Source organism: Vulpes lagopus, chromosome 2 (genome assembly GCF_018345385.1).
Source record: "Vulpes lagopus strain Blue_001 chromosome 2, ASM1834538v1, whole genome shotgun sequence".
Lineage (NCBI taxonomy): Eukaryota > Metazoa > Chordata > Mammalia > Carnivora > Canidae > Vulpes > Vulpes lagopus.
In genome coordinates this window covers 92,721,634-92,743,076 of record NC_054825.1, presented here as the reverse complement: position 1 = coordinate 92,743,076, position 21,443 = coordinate 92,721,634, and the positions used below count along the sequence as shown (strand labels likewise).

Below are 21,443 nucleotides of genomic sequence, written 5' to 3'. Positions count from 1 at the left end.
GGTAAGTTAGCAGTTAGTTACCTTCCAGGACACAGCATAGGAACACAACAAGTCTACTTTCACAAACGGGTTGATTCAGATCCACAAATAATAATTTCAGTCAAATGAGTAAAACCTGGCATTCTGCCCTGTTTCTTGATTTAAAAAATGACACATCGAAGAGGTAAAAATCCTTCTCTGAGCTTCTGAAAATTATAGGCTAAAATAGAAAGAGTTCCTAAAAAGATTTATCTTCTTACTGTTCTAAAGTTAATTTTAAAAAAAGTTGTATTGAATCCAAAGTGCACTGGCAAGAATACATTTAATTGTTTAATTTCTTGCGGTTCACTCAAGGCACAATCTGAGAGTCTGAGGAGTGTTAGTAGAGATGAATTATAATTACACAAGTCTGAGGCTAGAAATATTTCTTTTCCCCTCTTCGCTAAAGCAAAACCAGAAGTTTTTCCAAAGCATTTTTTGGGGAATCTAATCTAAAAGAGCAGATAGCCTCCACTTTTTAGTCACTCTATTCATTTGATGCTTCCTGAAACTTTCACTTTTCAGTCCCCTCAATCAGATTTTTCAGCCAATGTTTGAAGAGAAGGCAATCCCGTATGCATGGCCAGTAAACAGCCAGTGGGCAGTAGGAAGTAGGAACTTTACTTGCAGCAATATGCTTTCAGATGCATCCTGCAGATATGCACTGTAAATCAAAGTAGCTACTCCTCTACTCATCAGTCCATACATTCTGCTCCAGAGCTTACATTGATCAGCTATATCAGTACTTGTAGAGCATCCAACACAGTGCTAAGAACTGTGCAGTCTCTATGAGGCCCTATTGTCATCCCTGTTTTACAGGACAGGAAATTTGAAGCCTAATGAATTAAGCAACTTACCTAATGTCACACACTTAATAAATGTGGAGCTGAGGCCTGAATCCAGAAAAACTGACTTGAGCCCATCTGTAAACCATAAAGCTACATTAGATTCTTTTTCCAGTGATTCCCTGATAAAGGCTTTGAAATCTTTACTCTTACTGTGACATACTCCATTATTATATTTATGTAATATATATTATATACCATTATAAATTGGAATATTACTCAGCCATCAAGAAGAATTAAATCTTGCCATTTGCAACAATGTGGATGGACCTAGAGTGTATTACGTGCTAAGCAAAATAAGTCAATCAGAGAAAGACAAATACCATATGATTTCACTCATATGTGGAATTTAAGAAATAAAACAGATGAACATGACAGGGCGGGGGGAGGAAAACAAAGCATAAGAGACTCTTAAAGATAGAGAACAAACTGAGGGCTGATGGAGGGAGGTGTGTGGGGGATAGGCTAGTTGGGTGATGGATATTAAGGAAGGCACATGTTCTGATGAGCACTGGGTATTGCATGTTAGCAATGAATTGCTGAATTCTACTCCTGAAACCATTATTGCACTGTAGCTACTAACTAACTAGACTTTAAACCAAAATTTGAAAAAAAAAAAAAAAAAGAGAAAGAAATCTTTAATCTTCTAGCAAACTATTCCCTGTCTTAGTGCATTTGAGGGGCTATAACATACCACAAACAGGGTGGCTTATAAACAACAGAAATTTATTTCTCATAACTCTGGAGGCTGGAAATCTGAGATCAGGGTGCCAGCATGGTTAGGTTCTGCATCTGATAGTGGCCAGCTTCCTGGTTCATAAATGGCTGTCTCCTCTCTGTGTGCTCACAATGCAGTAAGAACAAGCAAGTTCTCTGGGGCATCTTTCACAAGGGTACTACTCCCATTCATGAGCACCCCACCCTCATGACTTAACTGCCTTCCAAAGACCTGTTGGGGGTTAGGATTTCAACATGTGAATTTTGAAGGACCCAAGCATTCAGACCATACTGTTCCCCAATCAAGGTTTTATATGTGCAACAATTATTAGCATCTAAAACCTAGATCTGAATGAACTCATGGAAACTTTTGCAACATCAGAACCATTACCTTCTTTCTCATAAACTTCCTCACATCAGAATTTCCCCAACATTGCAAAGCTTTCATTATTAGAACCTCTGTTACTCTATCAGACAAGAGTAACTCATAGCAATTTGCCAAAAGTCCACAGAATTAACAGTCATAGATAATTCTCTTATAACAAAGATTTACTGTAGTTAAGACTGACTCAATTGTTGAAATAACCTAGCACTGATCTTGGGAATAGAAATTTTACAGCCAGGAGCATGGAAGTGATAACAGAAGAAAGGCTAATGAATGAGGTTGGTAAGGGAAAGAGTAAAGGTAATAGAGTTCCAGGGTCAAGGTTTGAATTGTCTATACAAGTTTTTCCACTCTTATCTGTATGAGGATTTACAAACAAGAACCAGTTATTGTATTCCACATCTGATTTGGCTTTGGCCCTGGAATGTGAAGCAAAATATAGAAGGAATCCAATGTAGAAAGAAAACATTGTGGGGAATAAATGTTTAATCCAATATGTCTTTGATTAAACTTTCATATTTTATAAGTATTCCATGGGGTATTTGGTTTAAAAAAGGGAAATCAGTAGAGTTTTCAAGAATCATTAATGGCCTTTTCTTTCCCAACTCATAATAGCAGCTGAGGACCATCCCACAGAATTTTTAGATATTTTTTTCCTCTTCCTCTTTCGCTGAGACATAGTCTTGTGAGTCACTGATTCTAATCCTGTTGGCTGCTTACTCCTCTTCAGTTCTTCAAGGAAACAAATTATTATTTCTAGCTGATAATTTGTACATGATTGCAGAAAAATCTGTTACCCAACATCATCAATGCAGGTTTTTCCCTGTAAATGATCTTCACTTAAGTGAGTCTTCTCCCTTCAAATATGAGAGGATGAGAGGTGTTCATTCATTTTTGTTGGAAATCCTCTTCTAAAATGCACTGATGTACTTTTCTTCTTCAAAGAGGGGACTTTGGATACAATTTATTGGTGACTCAGTTTGTCGTTATTAACATCACTGAACCATGTGGTACACTTGCATTTGTTTTCAAATGTTTCTCTTGCCTCAGGGTTAAAATGTCAAATCTTACCTTATAACTAAGGTTATATACTGCTACTGCTACGGATATTCCTCTCATTCCCTTTACATTGGTAACAGAAATTAGGTAAGAAATTACATGGGGATCCCTGGGTGGCTCAGCAGTTTAGCGCCTGCCTTTGGCCCAGGGTGTGGTCCTGGGGTCCCAGGATCAAGTCCCGCATTGGGCTCCCGGGGGGGAGCCTGTTTCTCCCTCTGCCTGTGTCTCTGCCTCTCTCTCTCTCTCTCTCTCTCTATGTCTATCATGAATAAATAAATCTTAAAAAGATAAAATAAAATTAAATTAAAATTAAAAAAAGAAATTACATAAAAGCCAAACATTTAATACTGGAAAGCTACATGTAGGTCAGCAACCCTCTGGAATCAAACCTACAAAGTAAAGCAAGGAAGGAAAAACAAATGTCAGTGACAAACTGAGTGTCCAATACCAGCCAGTCCCTGTGCCAGACAACTGACAGACAATCCGTCAACAATCTCACACTAACTATTTGAGGAGGGTAACAAAATTTTCAATTAACTAATAACTGGGGATCCCTGGGTGGCGCACCGGTTCAGCGCCTGCCTTTGGCCCAGGGCGCGATCCTGGAGACCGGGGATTGAATCCCACGTCGGGCTCCCGGTGCATGGAGTCTCTCTCTGTGTGTGACTATCATAAATAAATAAAAAAGTAAAAAAAAAACTAATAACTGGATCCCGGAAAAGTTAAGTTCCTTATCCAAGCCATCTCATTAGTAAGTGAGAAGGCTGGGATGTAGCCCACATCTGTCCAGATCTTATGTTTATGTTCTGTCCACTCAATCCGACGTTGAAGCTGTGAGGAGAGTTCAGGGTATATTATGTAAGTGTTGTTAAGAACAAATATTTGTCACCACTCTGACATTTCCCTCCCTATAGACATCTCTCTCCACTTCCTCCTGCCAAAGGACATAGAGTTGCTTATCTGACTGGTAAATCTGGAAAGAGAAATTGCTTGTGGCAGCCTAGCCTCTTTTTCCCTCTTCTTTTTGAAAGTTGGTTTGCCACCAAGAACCCGTGTTCTCCTCTGCTCTGCTCCTGGGTGCAAGTGGAGATGTCTGCTGCTGGAGAGGGCAAGTCCATCTAATTCTAGGTTCAGAGACATAAAGCACAGTCCCCCTTCAATGAAGCCACTTCCTCCAACCTTGTCTTTATTGGTAACCAAACACTTTGGCCTCTGACTGCTTTTTCCTATTTCAATTGGTATGGAAATCAGATGGGTAAAGGGGAAGCTATTTATTGTGTTCCCTTCTCAATCAACCCAATAATTATGTTAAGTAAAATCAGAGAAGCAGAAAAAGACTTTAGTGATTGTCTTGTACCTATATGCCTTAATTTTAAAGATGAAGAAAGAGAAGCTCATTGTATTTAAGTAACCTACAAATAATGGTGAAGAGATGGCTATTAATAAGGGGGAAAACTCTTATGGAAGATGTTTCCATTTATAGCAAAAAGATTCTAAAATATGTAAAGCATTTTCAAAAGCCTGGCATATATTGGAACTTCAGTAAAGGAACCTCAATAAATAATTGCTATTAATTTTACGATTTTAGTACCACATAGTCTCTGAACTATGAAAGCATCAAATTGTTAATTTCCATGATGTGATGACCATCAATCCACAAACTGTTTTCTTGACCTGACCTCCCAAGTGCCCTCACTCTTTCTCTCCAAATTTGTACATACTCTTTTGGGGAAAGTTGAAACAAAAATTCACTACACATTCTTTTCAGTTTTTCCAATCAAGAGGTATGTATGACTATTCTTGAACTTCTTGAATTTGACTGTGGTCATTGGACTTGCTTTGGTCAATGGGACATCAGCAAATATGATGATGCAAGCAAGTCTCATAAGGCACTGTGCAAGAGGGCTCACCACAGGGAGCTGCAGTACAACACAGCAAAAACTAACTGGTACTGAAATTAGTGACTAGAAGTAGCACGCTGCCATAACAAAAACCTAAAACATTCATCAATGGCTTTGGGACCAGACAGCAGGTGAAAAGCAGGGAGGTAGCTATTAGCAAAAATTGGGAACATGGCATTCAAAATGTTAGTGGAGGAAGGGAAGGTGATGAGAAAACCATGCAGCAGTTGGGGGGAAGGCAACACGTATTATGTAGCAGCAAGGCAATATTTGTAGCAGCACAGAAAATTGAAAATGCACACAGTGAATGCTGGCTCCAGCTGCAAAGGTCTCCAGGCAGAAGGCTTGAAAGTGTTTGTTGAGTGCTTTTAGCTGCATATAAGGTTCTGCAAAAGACAGATGTGCTAAAACATGATCTAATTTATAAGCATTTTATAGAGCCAGTATTCACAAGATTGGAAAATAAAACCGTTTGCCTTCAGTCTCTTCAGTTGAAATATTTTTTTTATAAATTTATTTTTTATTGGTGTTCAATTTGCCAACATATAGAATAACACCCAGTGCTCATCCCATCAAGTGCCCCCCTCAGTGCCCGTCACCCAGTCACTCCCACCCCCCACCCACCTCCCTTTCTACCACCCCTAGTTCATTTCCCAGAGTTAGGAGTCTCTCATGTTCTGTCTCCCTTTCTGATATTTCCCACTCATTTTTTCTCCTTTCCCCTTTATTCCCTTTCATTATTTTTTATATTCCCCAAATGAATGAGAACATATAATGTTTGTCCTTCTCCGATTGACTTATTTCACTCAGCATAATGAAAGGAAAGATTTTTATAGGAAAAAGTGGCCTTAGAGTAAAGACCTTTGTGAAATTTAATGTGATGCCTCATCGACCTTCTCAGCTGGGTAAAAGGGGCTCCGAGATGCCTGAAGGGGCTCTCTCACAGCAGCGTGACACTCCGCCCAAAGTAGAGAGAGAGAGAGAAATCTATCTTGGAAAAAAGAAATGTGGATGTGAGTTTTAGGGGCAGGGACTCTATGGGATTCTTAAGAATCCACAAGGTTTTAAAGAAAGTTTTCCTGATGAGGACAAAATCAAGACAGAAATTATTCAGAGGAAGAGAGGCCTCTGTGTGCCTGCTTTTCTAGGAGCAGGAAGTGGGCTAAAGAAGCTATTTAGAAGCAGAAATAAGCCACTTCATACAGGAAAAGAGGAACGTTTCAGAAGATGGAGCCAAGAGCATTGGAGAAATAGGTACCAGTGAACTAGTCCTGAGATGCATAACTGGGCCCTAACCAATCACCCCCTGGCCCAGGAGTGGTGTACCTAGCAACATGGACCTAGATAGAGCTGCCATGGAACTGTGATGGTTATTTGTACTCTGTTAATGTGTTTTAGTTTTTGTTTTAATGGATTATGTCTTTTGGTTACACTTTCCCTTATATTTTGTCATTATTTGTTGGGTGTGTATGGGGAGGTAACTTTTTTTTTTTTTTTTTTACTTTATTGTCTCAGGATCAAGAGTATCCACATTCAAAGAGGTGTATCTGAGAAGTCCCAGAAGTGTCCAGAAGTGATGTAGATCATGGATAAGCCTCTGGACTTAGAAGCTGATGCCATAATGAGACTTCTGGGAATCCTAGGATGGGGGGAAGCATAGGAGAAATGTGAATACACTTTGCCAGAGGCAGACTATACTCAACTGCGCAAAAAGGTCCACAAATTCTAGCTGTACCTCTAAGCAAGAAGTTGTGTCAACTTCTCCATCCTTTGAATCTGGGCTTGGCTGTAAGACTTGCTTTGACCAAGAAAACAATAGAAATCATGATGCAAACAGAGGCTTGAAAAACACAGCACACTGGGGCTTGCCCTCTCTTACTGCTGGGAATACTGAAACTGCTACATGGAAGCTTAGGCTAGCATCCTGGAGGATGAGGACCCCAGGGAGACAAAGGCAGCTCCCAGGTCACCCACCACTGCAACCTGTGTGACTGAATTCAGGTGAGCCAAGCAGAAGAAATACCCAGTACTTACTTGCTGCCACATACTGTGGTAGAAGCTTTATATGAATGACCTCATTGAATCCTCCTGTGACAAATAACAGTATGATTTGTTATACTGACAAAGCTAATTGACATGCCCCTCTTTAGATTTCTCTGGACTTCCTTCTTTAAAGAGGACCTAAGAGAATTACACGAATCATGGATAAACCACAATTTTTAAAAAAATAAATGCTCAGGCATTTAACATGAAAGTTTTTCGTTTGTATTTTAAAAACACAAACATAAGCAGCATGTACCAAATGATTCTCCTGATGCTCTATGTCACCTACTTGATGATCATGGTTCATTTACATACTTGAATTTTAATAGATTGTACATTTATAATATTCATTATATATAATAATGTTCATACTGCATGCAAACATTAATATAAAACATAAACAAAAAAGAAGTATGTATTTCTTAACATGTCTGAGGACAGCCTTCCTTTCATTTGAAAATTGTGGTCATAATCAGAGTAAAGAGAGAGAAAAAAAATAAGATGCTAAAAAAAGATGATCTCAGACACAAGCAGCCTCCACAAGAAAGGCCAGAAACTGTTTAGTTTCTGCAGTGTGCTAAGTAAGACTTCTTGAGCAGCGGGGGCAGGACAGCACAAAGACACAGCACTTTTAACCTTGGCTTAATTTCAGTCTGATAAGAGGTTCTGAGAACTTGAAGAGCCAGTTTTGAAATGGAGGTAGATGGTTTCAAGTGTGCCACAAGCCTGTTGTTCAGATTGCCAAAATTAAGAACACTAGGCAGACAAAATGCAACTTTCAAACATGACTCCACTGCCATATGCCACACCTTCCTCTGCCATCCAGGACTGGACCACAGAAGTTTCTTGCTATCGTACTAAAAAAAAAAAAAAAAAAAAAAATAGTGGGACGTGAACTAGGTTTCTAAGAAACATCAGAAATTGATTATGGTCCTATTAATCTCTCCGAGTGTTAAAGGCAATCAGGATACTTCAGAGTTGTAGAGTCTGCTTAGAATTCGGCATATGCTCAGGGAACTGTAACAGAGTGGCTATAAGCGCGGAGCCAGCTCTGCAACCACTGGGTCTATCCTGACTGGCTCCCTGCTTACAGAGTTCCCAGCAGTAAGAGAGGGCAGTGCCTAATAGATGGGTGCTTTTCAAAGCTCTGTTTATATCACATTTCTTCTCTCCACTTTATCTTCCCCAAGTATAAATACCTCCTGCATGGGATGGTAAAGAAAATAAAATGGGATAATTCACATAAAGATCTTTGAAGAGTGCCTGGTGGAGTAAGCTCTCTGTATATACTACTGTCTCTTCTGTAATTTTTAATTCACTCAAACCAATGGATATTCAGCAACTAATACTATAAATAATGCATTTGCTAACATACTACTAACAGTTTATTGCCCATCTCACCTACAGTCGTAAGAGAACACTAACATTGGGGGTTTTAAATAATTTTTGTTTCAATTCTTTTATTGTGAAATCTCTTCTTGAGTGAAAATGCAAAACATGCTCTTTTTTAAAGAAAAAGGAGGAGGAAGAGAAATCACATGATACAGAATTGTTTTACATGGAAAGAAAAAATTTCACATCATCTACTACTACTATATATAATATATATAACCATATAAAATAACCAAACCAGACTCTTTTTTATCTTATAAGGTCATGAACACTTAAGAGACAGCATTGAATTGATCCTGACACTGAAATATGAAATGGTTCAACAGTAAACCACAGGAGTTCTCTGGAGTTTCTTCCTGCCAGAGGCATCCCTCAGCGATGCAGGTCCCTAGGGCTGGTGTCACTGCACTTTCTACCATCCACATTTTGGTGCAGGTGAAATCAGGAACAGTGAAAACAACTTGGAAATGGAAAGGGAGTTCTAAAAGGGAAGAGAATCCTTCTGTTTGGTTTTCATGTTTAAGAATCTCAAAATGGTGGGGCACCTGGGTGGGTCAGTGGTTGAGCATCTGCCTTTGGCTCAGGTTCTGATCCTGGGATCCTGGGATGGAGTCCCACATCAGGCTCCCTGCATGGAGCCTGCTTCTCCCTCTGCCTGTGTCTCTGCCTCTCTTTGTCTCTCATGAATTAATAAATAAAATCTTTAAAAAAAAGAATCTCAAAATGGTGACCCTAATTCCACACACCCCAGAGATGGTAGAAATGCTAAGTCAGTCTGAGGACCAGTATCTTCAAGATTGAGTGTTTATAAAGTCAGTGACCAGGTGTTCTTTGGGGAGCTGATTAACAATTTTAATTCCATAAACATCCACTGAGCATCTCCCTCATACTTGTCTTGAGAAGGTAAGCCTGCCCTATTCCCCACCACATTAGTAAAGTTCTGTTGGTACTAGTGGTGGGCTTTGTTTTGCTTTCCAGTAGGATACAGGAGCATGAAGATGTTTTGCTCCTCAGCTAACTGATATGAGTCCTGAAAGCAAATGTGGTATAGGAGAGAGGGTGCTCAGCTAGCCATCAGAGGTCTTAGCCCCACTTCCATCTTCAGCTATATAAAATCGAGCAAAACATCTCATGACTCCGAGTGGCAGGTTCCTCACCTGTAAAATGGTAGTAACACTACTTTTCTCACAATGATCTTTTTAGGGTGGGGGTGTGGGTGGGGATGGAGGAAACCATTAAATGATGTAAATAATGCATGTAAAAGCACTCTATATATTTTAAAGTATTTTACAAACATAGTATTAGGAATTATTATTTTATACCTTTGCTATCCATAATCACTTTACTTCATGAGGTAGTTTATTCAAAATACTACAAGTACTAACCCTTAAGAAACACGTATAGACCATGTGATCTAAAATGACTCTATAAAATACAAATCAAAACCACAATGAGAAACCACCTCCCACCAGTGAGAATGGGGAAAATTAACAAAGCCAGGAAACCACAAATGTTGGAGAGGATGTGGAGAAAGGGGAACCCTCCTGCACTGTTGGTGGGAATGTGAACTGGGGCAGCCACTCTGGAAAACTGTGTGGAATTTCCTCAAAGAGTTAAAAATAGACCTGCCCTACGACCCAGCAATTGCACTGCTGGGGATTTACCCTAAAGATACAGATGCAATGAAACGCTGGGACGCCTGCACCCTGATGTTTCTAGCAGCAATGTCCACAATAGCCAAACTGTGGAACGAGCCTCGATGTCCATCGAAAGATGAATGGATAAAGAAGATGTGGTTTATGTATACAATGGAATATTACTCAGCCATTAGAAACGACAAATACGCACCATTTGCTTCGATGTGGATGGAACTGGAGGGTATTATGCTGAGTGAAATAAGTCAATCGGAGAAGGACAAACATTATATGGTCTCATTCATTTGGGGAATATAAAAAATAGTGAAAGGGAATAAAGGGGAAAGGAGAAAAAATGAGTGGGAAATATCAGAAAGGGAGACAGAACATGAAAGACTCCTAACTCTGGGAAATGAACTAGGGGTGATGGAAGGAGAGGTGGGTGGGGGGGTGGGGATGACTGGGTGATGGACACTGAGGTGGGCACTTGACAGGATGAGCACTGGGTGTTATATGTTGGTAAACTGAACACCAATAAAAAATAATTTATAAAAATAAAAAAATAAAATCATGTAATAAAAAAAAAATAAAATGACCCTATAAAACCACACAACTATTCTAGTAGCAATTTCTATATTATTAAATTACTCAGGGGACAGAATATTAATGCCCTATATTCACTCAGAACCCCAGGAATGTGGATGTTTTTCATTTACTATATGAAGGAGGGCCAAAGGAATAAACTCATTTATAATGAAAACTTTTATTTCAAAGTGAATATCTCACATTATGCCTGTCAAAGAAGAAAACCAGCTCCTTGCAAAGCAAAACTAACAAACTAAAAAGCGGAGCTGACCAAATTTCTTACACATTTACCCCAATATAAACATTCCACTCAGTAGTCATGCTGTTTAGTGCTATATAGAATCAACACCTTTAGATATTGAAAAGTAATCTTACAGACCTTTTAATATTAATAGAATTTACACATTCCCTTATTGGGGAGCTTCTATTTTGGTAACATTCATAATTGGAATCAATAAATAAATTCCTATCTGCTCAAGATTGTAGAAAATTCTCTAAAGAATAGTTTTATCTATTCCCCCATGCACAGACTGTCAATATCCCCGTAGATTCATTCCAACAACTGTAAAATGCATAAATTTAAATACCATAACTTTCTGTTGAGCATTTATTAGATTTTAGCATCATATTAAAATATCTCTATTTAATTAGCTAAGCTATATATAACAGTATACAAATGATGGCATGTTAGATTTATTTTAATTTCATAAACCAAGTTGGGCACCCTGTCAACTAACCTTTAAGTCACATGCATAAAGTAGGCTATGGGGTTGCTGTTCTTGTGCACATCTTTCAGGACATGTGTGTTTGCATGGACTACTATGACAGAGACTTTAATGCATTTATTCAACAAGTACTTAGTGAGTACCTACTGTGTGCCAGGCAATATGAGAGGACGAAGTTAGCTCAATGAGCAAAAGAAATGTGGTCTCAGTTCCTTAAAAGTGTTTTTTTTTAATAAGCAACAACAGCACAAAAAAAATTATAGGAAGAAAGAAATGAAAATTCAGAAATGTGAAATAGGCTTCTGATATATTTAAAGTACAAAGATAGCTGAAACAAAATTGACTTATGTAACTTCCTGATTTTCAACACACTTAAAGACAGAACTAAGAAGATAATGAGGGAGATACACTTTTGGTTTTCTGTGCAAAGGCAAAAAGTTTCTTAGTTTAAGTAACTGGTGTCAGCTATGATACAAAGTCATAATAGCTTAGTATTTAAAAGAGGGAGCAAAGTCTAATAAACCTGTATTGGACTCCCAGCTTTGAGCAAATTGGAATAATACTACCAACCTCAAGGGGTCCTCACTAAGGTGCCTGACACACAGTGAGTGAATTCTCAACAAATGCAAGACCTATAGTTTTACTCCTGATGGTCAATATACACACTCTCCATGAACATCAACAGAAATTTTGTAGATTATAGTTATTTGCTTTTTACTTAACTGCCCTCAATCTGTCTTGGCCTATAGAAGCTTCGCTACCGCCATTTTATCCTGCCTTCCTTCTAGACATGCTTTCCAATCAGAGATGACTCTCACCCCGCCTCACCCCCATGCAAATCCAAACTTGTCCACTTAAACATCCCAGTCCTATGTTCCAGTCTCTGCTTTTGAAGGCAATAATAGCTATTTTGGTGAATATATCCATTCTTATGTGCTTGTAGCTTAATTTACCACACTTATTCTAGAAAACACATTTGTATTTTTTTTAAGATTTTATTTATTCATCCATAAGAGACAGAGAGAGAGAGGGAGAGAGAGAAAGAGAGAAAGAGAGAGAGAAAGGGGCGCAGAGACACAGGCAGAGGGAGAAGCAGGCTCCATTCAGGGAGCCTAACATGGGACCTGATCTCGGGTCTCCAGGGTCATACCCTGGGCTGAAGGCAGGCGCCAAACCACTGAGCCACCCAGGGATCCCCACACATTTGTATTCTTAAAGATGATCTTTGTATTCTGGATAAAATGGCAAAGTAAATAGTATTTCTGCTCCCTTCCAAGATCCTACTAAAAGAACTTTCACAAAGGCATACACCAACAGGGAGAAAGAGCAGAGAGAAGAGAGCAACAATAAAATTCTGAAAGTTGTAAAGCAAGTGGATGAGGGATAACTAACATAGTAGATATTTTAAAATTTGAATCCTAAGCTAAGAAACAAACATAAGATAAATACCCAGGAATCCAAATTAGAAGGCCAAGTATCTATGAAAAAGGAGGTGATAGAGTAACAACTGAGTTTGGTTAAAGCCTTTTTAAGAAAAGGAAAGGATCTGTCATCCCTTATCCCATCTTGGCAGCAGAGTGCAGGCTAGATTCTGAACCTATACCAAGGGAGAGGTACCTATCTGAAGAAAGGAGGATGAGAAGAATGTTTTTTAATATGAAATGTGGACCTTCCTTCACCTACTGTCCAGCACACCAACCCAGATCCTACAGACAGGACAATAAGAGATCTTTTCCATTAAGTACAAAGGAAGAAATAAAGAGGTGAAAAATAATAGAGAAAATGAGGAATTTGGAGGTCCACTACTTTAAATTAAAATTCTGAGTAACAAAAAAAAAAAAAAAAAAAATTCTGAGTAACAATGATTTCAGAGAGAAGACATCATATAGTGGTGGGGTAGGGGGAGAGCACAGAAACACACCTATGAAGCAACAAGAGTCAAAACGCTTTGGACTTCTAAACGGCAACACCAAAAAAAAAATTTTAAAACAAACAAACAAACAAACAAAAAAAAACGGCAACACCAGAAACAACAAAATAATGGAACAATACCTTTAAATTTTTGAGGAAAATGTATTTTCATCCCAGGATTCTATACTCAGCCAAACCATCAATCAAATATGAAGTAGAATAAATAATGTTCAGTTACACAAAGCATCAAAAAACATTTCCTATGCCCTTTCTCAGGAAGAGAGTGGAGAATGTGTTCCAACAAAACAAGGAAGTGAAGCAAAAAAGATAGACTATAGAATCCTAACACAAAATCCAGCAGAGGAGAGAGGCAGAGGGCATCCCAGGATGACGGCAACGGGAAATTCTAAGATAAGAGCTGGCACTTGACTGGAAAGCCCATCTGTCTAGATTAGGTGAGATGACAGGAGAGATCTCTTCAGAAAGATGAAACTCAGAATTCCTGATGGGTCAAAATTCCTTGGGAGGAGATGTAGACAATTTGGGGTTGGATAGGTTATAACCATAAATAAAACTAAACTACTAACAACAACAACAAACGCAGACAGTTAACCTCCAGGAAAGCTAAAACAGATTATGTAGTCAGAGGACAGTAATCCTGATATAAACCATGGATCTCTTGTGATTAGCATTTTCCTAATCATAAGCTTATAAATACTAAATACTGATCTAACTCAAATTGGGATTCTGCTCTATTGGAAGGATGGGGAAAGGAACAAGAGGGGTACATGTCTCTAGCAGAGAGGACTAAAATGAGCTAAATTATCTTCAGTAAGGAAAATCAATAGATAATGCCCAAAATGGAAAAATCAAGAAATAGTATGTTATTTCAAGATATAAATATAAAAACCAAAAGAATCAGTAAACATAGTAAATATAAAAGAAAACATAAACAGAGTTAATACAGTTGCCTTGGGGGATGGTGAGATGAAATAGAAAGGGACTGACCTTTTTCCATTAGACTTTCATTTTTCATTAGTTTTATAGAACTTTTTGACTCTTTAATTATGTATGTACATTAAAAACTACAAAAAGAAAACAAATGTAAGGAAAGCAAGGAAGGAAGGGAAGCAGGGAGGGAGTGAGAAAGAGAGAAACAAACAGGAAAAAAGAACAAAATGGGCTTTTTGGTAATGCTAATAGGGTGATGTTGTGAATTTTGGCTGGAGGGTAACCAGGAGTTCTCAATCCTGCCTGCTTACTACTCTCTCTCTCTCTCACACAACCATCTCTTCACAGATTCCACTTTAGAATGCACACCTAGACACATTTGTAAATGGAATCTGGAATTCTCCCCAAGTTAATTTTTTGACTGAACTAAATCCAAAATTCCCACCAGGATTTAAAAAAATTCTAAATAAAGAAAATGATCCTTAAATAAAACTCAAATAATAAATGATTAAAGTTTTCTTTTTTTTTCTAAATTGAAAAGACAATAGCACTGGTGGATTGAGGAAAGCCCTAGCAGATATTACCACTTGTCATAAGACAGTAATTAAAAGCATAATCTTTTTACAAACATAAAAATTAGATTAATGGATATGAGCACAACACTGAGAAATAGACCAATTATATATAAAATGTTAGTATATGAGGAAGCAACCACCAAAAAGTAATAGAGGGGAAAAAATGCAAACAACTAGGCTGGTAAAACTGAGCAGCAAGAATTTATTCCTCTCTAATCCTTACTGGAGACCCTATAATATGCCTCAGAGACATCAAAGACTTAAAAATACAAAATTGTTATGTAACAGAAACACTAATGGAAAGTAAAGTTGAATATCAGTAATCTGGGAAAATAACTTTCTATGAAATGTGAGGCTATTTTGAGAAGAAATCTCAAAGAAAAAAGATAACCAAATTTGACTAAATAAAATGTGGAATCTCTCTGGAAAAAAAAGAATAACAAATATTAAGGATTCAAGCAAAAGACAGAAGAAAATATTCACACAAAATATAACAAACATTGTGTAGGTACTCAATATTATATGCAGAGACAACCCCAACTGGTAAAAAAATAACATGACAAATTATCGAGCAAAGTATATAGAAAGGTATTTCACAGGAGACAAAATATTCTTAATAAATATATGAAATTATTATCTACTGTTTAGCAAATAAATACAAATTAAAAATAATACATTAGTTTAGACTTATTATCTTAATAATCAGAATATAAGACTTATCTATGCTTTAGTTACTAAGACTATATGGAAAGAATACAAACTGAAAGCATATATTGTGTACATGACTGGACACAGAAGGTATAATGCAAGCTAAGTGAAATAAGACAGACAAAGACAACCTGGGACAATTCTGGGACACCTGAGTGGCTCAGTTGGTTAAGCAACTACCTTCAGTTCAGGTCAGATCCCAGGGTCCTGGGATCAAGCCCCACATCAGACTCCTTGCTCATAGGAGAGCCTGCTTCTCCCTCGCTCTCTGCTGCTTCCCTTGCTTCTCTCTCTGTCAAATAAATCAATAAAATCTTTTTTAAAAAGTCAGACAAAGACAAATATCATAAGATTTCACTTGCACACGGAATCTAAAAAAACAAAACAAATGAAAAAACAAAACAGCAACAGACTCATAAGTGCAGAGAGCAAACTGATGGTGCCAGAGGCATGGGAGGTGATGGGCTGGGAGAAGTAGGTGAAGGAGATGAAGAAGTACAAACTGGTAGCCATAAAATATATAAGTCACAGGAATATAAAGTACAGTCCAGGGAATACAGCCAATAATACTGCAATAATGTTGTACGGTGACAGATGGTAACTATACTTACTGTGGTGAGCATTTTGTAATGTATATAAATATCACATCACTATGTCATACACCTGAAGCTAGTACAATATTCTATATACTATGTACTATGCTTCAATTGAAAATAAATTTTTAAAAAATCCTCATTCTGTGTTCATGCTGTTATCAGTGGTGGGTATAGGTAACCAGATGTCAGCAGGAGAAAGTGTCTCTAGCATTCTGAGTTTCAGCAAAGGTAATTATAACTTGACAAACTTTCCAATTAAACAACGAAAGTATACTGCCTAACTGGGGCTTTCTTCTTTTCAAATGAGTTGACACTACCAACATTTTGATTCTTTAGGAAACAAGCTCTATCTTCTAAAGAGTTTTCAAAAGGAGAAAATATTTCGTTTCACCAAGATAGTCTTTTTTATGAAAAAAAAAAAGATTTTATTTATTTATTTGAAAGAGAGTATACAAGACTGCATTGAGGAGGAGCAGAGAGAGCGCGGAAGAAGCAGACTCCCCACTGAGCAGGGAGCCTGATGTGGGACTGGATCCTGGGACGCTGGGATCACGACCTGAGCCACAGGCAGACACTTAACCTACTTAGCCACCCAGGCAGCCCACTAACATAGCCTTGGAATTTAAAAATTCCAATCCTGGGCAGCCCGGGTGGCTCAGCAGTTTGGTGCCTGCCTTCGGCCCAGGGCGTGATCCTGGATCCTGGAGACCCGGGATTGAGTCCCATGTCAGGCTCCCTGCATGGAGCCTGCTTCTCCTTCTGCCTGTGTCTCTGCCTCTCTCTCTCTCTCTGTGGGTCTCTCATGAATAAATAAATAAAATCTTTAAAAAAATAAAAATTCCAATTCTTAACGAAAATCTAAAAGTTGAACTAATTTACAATTAAAGTATTCAACCGGGTTCAGAGTGGACTAACTCATAACCTGTACTTCAGCAATAAATCAAGTTTAAATTATACAAAATAGAAAGTGGAAGAACAAATGTCGAGAATGATTTCCTAACTATTCATATACTTCCTATATACAGCAAAAATAAGACAAAACATTAGAACATAAATTGAGTCATACCTGAAATAAACCAAGGAACATGCCAAAGCAGAGGAAGAAAGATGTAAGAAAACATGGTCAATGGTCATCATAAGACATCACATGTCTGTTCACTTAAAGTCACACTTCAAGCCTGAGTTATATTCTCATTTGCACTATGGTTTTAAATCCTAATATTTAAACCAGTGTTATTCTAAGATGCTGGATGGTGTGGACATGTGTCTAAGCTGATTCAAGTGAGACCCAGCAGGACATTCTATACCACCATCTACATCTAATAAGTGCTGCTCCATGATGACTTAATGATCCCTTCCCTGCACTCAGCCAAGTGGATGGTATTTTTAGTAATTAACGTTGACATTCACAGGCTAAATATGCACGTTTGCACTTGGCATATTTGCTTTGTGATGTCAGGTTAAACAAGTATGTTCTTTTTTTTTTTTAATGATTTTTTTCCCCATCTTCGAGACACATGATCTTTTTTTAAGATTTTTAAAATTTATTTATTCATCACACACACACACACACACACACACACACACACACACACACAGGCAGAGACACAGGCAGAGGGAGAAGCAGGCTCCACGCAGGGAGCCCAATGTGGGACTCGATCCCAGGACTCCAGGATCACGCTCTGGGCCGAAGGCAGGTGCTAAACCGCTGAGCCACCCAGGGATCCCCAACAAGTATGTTCTTAATAGAGAACCCATTTGGTTACTTTCTCAACCCAAGGATCACCTCTTAACCCAGATATTACATTTTAGGTTATTTATTTAATGTAATAAAGTATAATAGAAGAGCTGCAGGAGATTCAAAGATTTAAAAATCCAGAAATCATAATCCCTGCCCTAGACTAAATTTATAACTTAAGGGGAGAAAAGAAGCAGATACAGAAATACTAAAAGAACAGGGCAGCCTGCGTGGCTCAACGATTTAGCACTGCCTTCGGCCCAGGGCATGATCCTGGAGACCCGGGATTGAGTCCCACATCAGGCTCCCTGGGTGGAGCCTGCTTCTCACTCTGCCTGTGTCTCTGCCTCTTTCTCTCTCTCTCTCTCTGTCTCTCATGAATAAATAGAACAAATTAAAAAAAAAAAAAAGAAATACTAAAAGAGCAAGAACCGGCCAGAAAAAAGGAACAAGGACCTAGCATGACCTGCCAAGCCAGGCGGAAGCTACAAACTTCAACAGCATTGCTGCATCTTCTCTCACCAGGGTCAAGAATGTGAAGCAGGAAGATGAGAAGCAAGAACACATGCTGACCTCTGAGGAAACGTGCTTCACACTTGAACTGAAACAGAGCCCAAAAGCAAATCTGCCAAGTACCCTCCTAGGCCATAATCATCAGATTCTTAAAATTAACTTTTAAAAGTTGTCATACAAGCTCATGATTTTCAGACTTTAAATTTATTTTCTTTTTACCATATATTACATGTTAAAACATTAATTAACTTCAAGCAATGGTACATCGAATGAGCTACCAAGAGAGTTCCTTCTCTGTTCCTTGCTCTGTGTTTTACTCATTAAGTGAAGGAGTCATGTTCTTACCTCTCTTTACCAATGTGTGTGCTCACATACTGGACAGATACACACACACATGAAGGATCGGTCGATTTTAAACTAGATAGATCAAAATATTTTCCTTTGTTACAAAGAAGCCCTTTGTGTTATAACCAAAGCCAGCCTCACAGCTTCTATTTTTATATGTTTCATGAGAATGGAAAACCCTCTGACCTTAGACTAAACTGGACTGGCTCTATGATTTCACACTTTGTGGCACTTCCTCTTTCCTGATATTTACTATATTCTATTGTTAATTTTTTTACTGCCCATCCTTTCTGCTTGCCTATAAGTTCCATGAGGGGCTGTACTTGTTGCATTTGGCATAACCCCAGAGCACCCAGCACAGAACATCAAAATCCCTTAGGAGTTTATCAGACTCTTTAAGTGAGTCTGATACTTCCTGCAATGACCAGACTCAGAATTGGTAGTTTTAGAAGTGCTTTTCCCTTTGATGAACAATAATCATTCCCTATTTCAATGAAGAAGATAATATATTTTCTTGTCATAGTTCTCTCTCATCCTAGTGGATTTAGTTATAAGGCAGCACCTCAAAGCTTCATCTGAGATAAAATGTCTTGGAACTTTCTTATTCTCCTAGAAAGTTTACTGATTCCTATAAATTCACTGACTTCCCCCCTATGACTATTCAAAGAATTTGGCATCTCTCATTTAGCTACTAAAAAGCCAAATCAGACTCATCCCTCTCTCTTTCTAGAAATTTTGGGCAGAAGCCAGCCAAGGAATTGGGGACAGTCTCTCATGGCCACACTAAGAATTTGCTATGAAAGACAAGGGGTGAATTATTAAATCTGCTGGGATCAAGGCTCATGTGTTGCTCTGTTATCCCACTGTTTTTGTAACTTCTTGCTAATTTGAAAAATCCCAATAGGCTTAGTCATCATCAAAAGCATAATAGTTTAGGTCAATGGTTCTCTAAGTAGAACACATATAAAAATCACCTGGGTAAATTTTTTTGAAAATATCAATTCATATGCGCCACTCTTAAAGATTCTGTTCCAACTGATATCAAATGTGGGCCTGGACTTTGTTTTCTTTTTTGTTGTTGTTTTGGGGAGTTTTTTTTTAGAGGCTCCAAGTAATTCTGATGATTACAATCTACAGGCTACATACTGAGAGTCACTGGACTGGTCTGAGTCTTTTCAAAGGCATAGAAAGATGAGGGGGGATGAAAGGAGAAAACAGAGGAAATGTAGGTCAATATCACAAAATTGTTTACCACTCAACAATGGTAAAGCCCAAAATTACAGCAAAGACCACAATTTGTTACACTTTTGTTCTAGGTCTGGACAGCCAAGGGCCTTTTGTTAGCCATGGGCATCAGAAGCCCAAAATTACAGCAAAGACCACAATTCATTACACTTTTGTTCTAGGTCTGGACAGCCAAGGGCCTTTTGTTAGCCATGGGCATCAGAAGTTAGTTTTCTACAAGGCACATCACTGCTTTCATCCCAGTCTTCCCTCACCGGGCTCCCCTTCTGCTCCTAATCTTCCTAGGATTAAGGCTACTTTGTCTTTCTGCTATCTGGTCAGCTATTCTAAACCTTTAAGGGCTTTGGACAAAATGACAACTTTCTGGGCTCCACTCGCAGGGCAACAGTTTGGGTCAGAAAGACACAAACAAGGCTCTAGCGGAGGAGGGTGCTCTCTTGCACACAAAGGTTGTAGATTATGTGGTATGCTGATCTCCTTCAGGACCAAGGCCCTCAGTCCCCCAGTTGCCAGAAATGTTGGCTTACTGAAGGCTCAGAGTTCCAGGAATTGCCTTTGACTGAAGGAAGCTGCTTAGTCCAAGAGTGCACCTCGTGCCTGGGTGTAGCCCATGGCCACTAACTAGTCCTTGCAGAGAATGCAGATGACTAGCTAGCTCCCTCACTTGCCGAACAATTCTGAGGGGGCCATTCCTCCTTCAAAATTTCCTGCTGTTGAGGCCTCCATTGTACAGGCGCTAAAGTTCATTTTCTCCCTCTGCATAATCCTGCTGCTCTTTCTCCCTGGCAAGTGTTATTCCCACGGCATCTCCCATAAACCTTCTGTATGCAAATCTCACCGTCTATTTGCAGGGAATGTGACCTAAGACGATAAACTTGCCTTTTTCAGTCAAGCACTGACAGCACTGGGTCATGGGCCTCTGTACCTGACTTCTTGAGTAATCAAGGGGTCACTTAATTTCTCCAAGTGTGTCTTTCCTCAAGTATGGAATTCAAATACAGACAACAGCAACAATAATACTGTTTTGCCAGGTTTTTATGGGAATTAAAAGAGAAAATATATATGAGAGTCCTTTGTAATTAATGAAGAAGAGCTGTATGATACTATCGGCTAACATCATTGCATCCTGGCTTACCATGCAGTAATCAAGGAAGAGGGAAGGAGGATGGAGGATATCTACCAATACGGTACAATTCAGCTTACACACTGTGTGTCACTTTCTCAAATCAACAGATTTGTGTCACTAATCAGTACAGCCGGACACATAATAAAAAAATTAGAAATAGAGGCACCTGGGTGGCTCAGCTGCCTAACCATCTGCCTTCAGCCCAGGTCATGATTCTGAGGTCTTGGGATTGAGCTCTGCATTGGGCTCCCTGCACACTGGGGAGCCTGCTTCTCCCACTCCCTTTGCTGCTCCCCCCGCCCCCGCTTGTGTGCTCTCTCTCTTTCTCTGTCAAATAAATAAAATCTAAAAAAAATTTTAAAATAAAAAATTAGAAATAAAACCAAGAGGTGAGTTGTGCATTGCTGCAATCCTGAAACTGAAACAGAAGA

At 38.7% G+C, this 21,443-nt stretch overlaps 1 protein-coding gene across 6 annotated transcripts in view; it reads right to left on the bottom strand.

The window, feature by feature from the left end:
- STX11 (syntaxin 11) overlaps positions 1-21,443 on the bottom strand; it is a 45,134-nt gene that overhangs the window by 10,278 nt on the left and 13,413 nt on the right. Inside the window, exon 1 of one of the 6 annotated variants that reach the window (XM_041729854.1) lies at positions 15,630-15,688. The exons of the other annotated variants lie outside the window; for them this stretch is intronic. The gene's annotated coding sequence lies outside the window, so the exon portion shown is untranslated. Of the gene's footprint in view, positions 1-15,629; positions 15,689-21,443 lie in introns of those variants that run through there. 6 annotated transcript variants of the gene reach the window in all.